The 3,564-nt window shown below is 62.0% G+C and overlaps 1 long non-coding RNA gene across 1 annotated transcript; it reads right to left on the bottom strand.

Annotated features, from left to right (window-relative positions):
- Positions 1-1,509: 1,509 nt before the first annotated feature.
- LOC114068840 lies at positions 1,510-2,205 on the bottom strand. The gene is made up of 2 exons (XR_003573680.1): positions 1,898-2,205; positions 1,510-1,629 (listed from the first exon to the last, which is right to left on the bottom strand). It is a non-coding gene; the product is annotated as an uncharacterized LOC114068840 (long non-coding RNA).
- Positions 2,206-3,564: the final 1,359 nt, after the last annotated feature.

The raw sequence follows: 3,564 nt of genomic DNA, 5'->3' as shown, positions 1-3,564 counted from the left end.
TTTTCAGGGATGGGCGCTGGGAAGCCGCTGATTGCCAAGGGATCTGCGGCTCATCTCACCAACGTGGCCTTGGCTCCCACCTGCGCCCGCGGGGCAGCTCCAGCCCGGGTCCAGTTTCTCGCACCTTGTCACATTAAGGACGCCCGGCCAGCCCTGTAAGTTCCCTCCCACCTGCAGCGGGAAAGACTCCCCAATCTTTGTGCGTGTGCAGGGGGAACGAGCCCCCACCGTGCTCCGAGGTGCTTCTGCCGCCGCCCCGGCTCTGCCACCGGAGCCGGCGATGACACGGAAACTGAAACTGCGCGCAGGGAAGGCGATACGGGCAGGGAGCTGGGAGGGAAACAATCGTCCCTGGATACTCGCAGAGGATCCCAGCGCTCGTCTGACCTCGTTTACTCCCGCTGACGTCCTCCCAGAGCTCCTCCGGGATGCTCCGGGCACAGGGATTGGGACGGACACACCGGAGGCGGCACCGAAGGGGATAAATGTTTCCCTTCAGCCCAGAGACCGCCCGTCTTTCTCCCTTTCCCCCTTTCCCTGAGTTCTGCTCGTCTCAAGGCTTTTAATTACAGCCCGGTCTGCTCAAATTTGAGGTTAAGGCTGGTTGGGAGAGCGTAGTTAAAGCAACTGTTTATTGCCTGGACTAGGCGAGATAACGAGCCGGGTTCTAATTGTTCACCACACAAGTCTCCTCTTCCAATAAACTCAGCATCCTGAGACGGGGGAAAAAACCCTCGAGTGTCAATTTTAATCAAGATTAAACCACAGTTCTCAAGTGTTTCGGCTGCGTCTCGAAGGCAGACCGGGAGTTTCACAGGCTGCCCCTCAGTTTTCAGGTGGGACACCTGCGTGGGACTCGATTCTGCAGCTAAAACGCAGCACTTGGGCAGGACTTGATGCCCAAAGAAGGTCTCAGAGAAGACAAGAGCACCCAAAACCATCCCAGCGCCTCGATGGGAGCATAAATTTCCCCCTGATTTGCGTCCCACATCCAGATTCCCACGCCGGGAGAACAAGTGGAATTTTTAATTCTGCTTACAGAAAGTCACCCGACACGGAGGGAACCCACAGTTCCTTTGCTGGGCCAAACGAATTCCATCCAGCAGCTCCAGGGAGCAGGAGCTCCTCACGAAACCCACGGCACGGCTGAAGTTCAGCACCAGACCCCCCGAGACGAAATACGAGTGAAAACCCATTAATAATTAAAAAAAAAAAAAAAAATAGGGACAGGAAGAGTTGCAGAGCAGCAGAAAGCAAAGAACTTACTTTCATTCACCACCAAATTTATGAAGAGCTCCTGCCTTGCAAAACCCTCCCTGGAGTTACTAATGCAATTAAGGCTTGGTGGAAAAATCCCACCATCTCTCACCCGTGTTTAGGTTGCGCCTCTTCACTCCCTCTTTCACCAGAACAAGCCTAAACAGGGGCCAGAATGAATATTAAACAAGAGTGGCTCCTCTCTAATAAACTGCTCAGTTTCTCTCAGTCTCTTTTATTTTTTTTTTTTTTAAAGTAGTTTAAATCCAACAACTCCAACAAACCACCCGAATTAAAACCAGCCCGGTCTCTTCCTGCTCAGCCTCCACAAGTGCCCACATACGACAACTTCCAACCAGGCCCGACAGAAACCTTGAGAAATAAAACAAATTCCTTGAAAAACACCAACAAGAACCAACCCAAACACTTTCAGAAAGCGCCGGGATGACCTTTTAGCTCCGTTGCTACGCCGAGCACAACTTCAACCCTCATTAGGTTGTAAATTCTTCCAGGCAGAGCCTTTCTCTACCCATGTCCATAAAATACTTATTATATAAGTTATGGCTTCGATAGCCAAGACAATTAACAGCCCTGGGGACACAGGGCTGATCTTGAACTCAGACCGGCAGCAAACTCTTACCAAGAGTCCTTGAGCCCAGAGAAAACTTTGGCTGCCCAACCTCCTCCTGCCCTGCAAACTAAGGGTCTCCAGGAGCTGGGAACAGGGAGAGCCAGGCTGGGGGCCAGGCAGTCACGTCGGCTGTGGTTGTACAACAGGAACTGTTGCTTTCGACACGGGAACGCCGGGATTTACACGTCCTGGTTGAGGTGCCGGAGCCCTGCTCTGCACGCAGGGCTTCCCAGAGAACTGTGGAGCTGAGAGAGATCCACAAGGATCATCCAGTCCAACTCCTGGCCCTGCCTGGACATCCCAACAATCCCACCCTGTCCCTCACAGGATCATCCAAACGCTCCTGGAGCTCTGGCAGCCTTGGGGCCGTGCCCACTGCCCTGGGGAGCCTGGGCAGTGCCCACCACCCTCTGGGGGAAGAACCTTTCCCTGATATCCCACCTGAACCTCTCCTGACACAGCTTCACCAACCAACTTTTCCCACACTTCTGGAGCAGCAGAGCCAAGGAAGCCCTTCCCCTGGCAGTGCCCAGCTTGCAGCCCACGTTCCCAGCGACCTGCCCGTGACTTTGTCCCTGCCTCCCAGCACAACAATCCCGGGGGAAGAGGGCAGGGACCTTTGGGCTCTCTCACGGGGGGCTCAGCACTGCACTTCGGGGGTACCTGAACCGCCCCACCACCTCCAACTCCAGACCCCTGGAGGCTGGGCCGACGAAGAGAAGGCAGTGGCAGCTCCCCGGGCGAGCAGGGGGGGAGGTGTTTGGGCCGGAGCGGGGGCTGCAGCCCCTCTGGCCGAGCTCTCCCGGCCCGGCCGCTGCGCAGTCCCGCGGGGGGGAGAGGCTTATCCCGCCGGGCTCCTCCGGGCAGCAGCGCCCCGGCCCCGCGGGGGGATTATCGCCGCGGCCCCCCCTGCCCGCAGCCGGCCGGGGGGAGATAAGGGAACGGGCGAGGGGGGTCAAAACAACCCCCTCCCGGGGCGCGCCGCGAGCGAGGGCGGCCCGGCCGGGCCGGCGCCCCCCGGCCCGTAACGACCTTGGGGGTGCGCGGGGACGGGCCCTGCCCGACACCCCCGCGCGGGGCGGCCCCGGGGGACCCCACCCATGACCGGCCTTCCCCCCCCCCGCGCCGGCCCGGGCCGCCCCCCCCCGCGGGGCCCACAGGGAGCCTTGGCCGGGCGCCACGACCCCACCCCTTCCCCCGGGCGGGCGCCGCAATGGAGGCCGGGGGGAGGCGGGGGCGGGGGGCGCCGTGCAGGGCGGAGAAGGAGAGAGGGGAGGGGAGGAAGAAGAGCGTAGCGAAGCAGCGTCGGTGGCGCCGCGGGGGTCGCAGTGCGGGCTGGGGGATGCCGGGGGTGGCGGTGGCGGGCGGGGGGTCGCGCTGAGGGGCGAGGGGAGTGGGGGGGCCCCGCGCAGGCCCCGCCGCGCCCGTCCCCGGCCGCCCCGCGCGGCGCCCGCCATTGGGCCGGGCGGGCGGCGGGGGCGGGGCGGGGCAGGGGAGGGCGCGCCCCGATTGGCCCCGCCCGCTGCCCGTCAACAACGCCTCTCGCTCCCCCCCCGCCGCCGCCGCGCGGGGGCCGCCGGGAAGCGAAGTCCGCGCGCCCCGCGCGGTGCGCCCGCACCTGCGGCGGGGACCCCGAGAAGGGACTACAACTCCCGGCAAGCCCCGCGCCAACACCC

This window comes from Empidonax traillii, unplaced genomic scaffold, assembly GCF_003031625.1.
Source record: "Empidonax traillii isolate 1590-97213 ecotype Southwest subspecies unplaced genomic scaffold, ASM303162v1 scaffold1133:size178786, whole genome shotgun sequence".
In the NCBI taxonomy this organism is placed as follows: Eukaryota; Metazoa; Chordata; class Aves; order Passeriformes; family Tyrannidae; genus Empidonax; species Empidonax traillii.
This window is presented reverse-complemented; position numbering and strand designations above follow the sequence as displayed.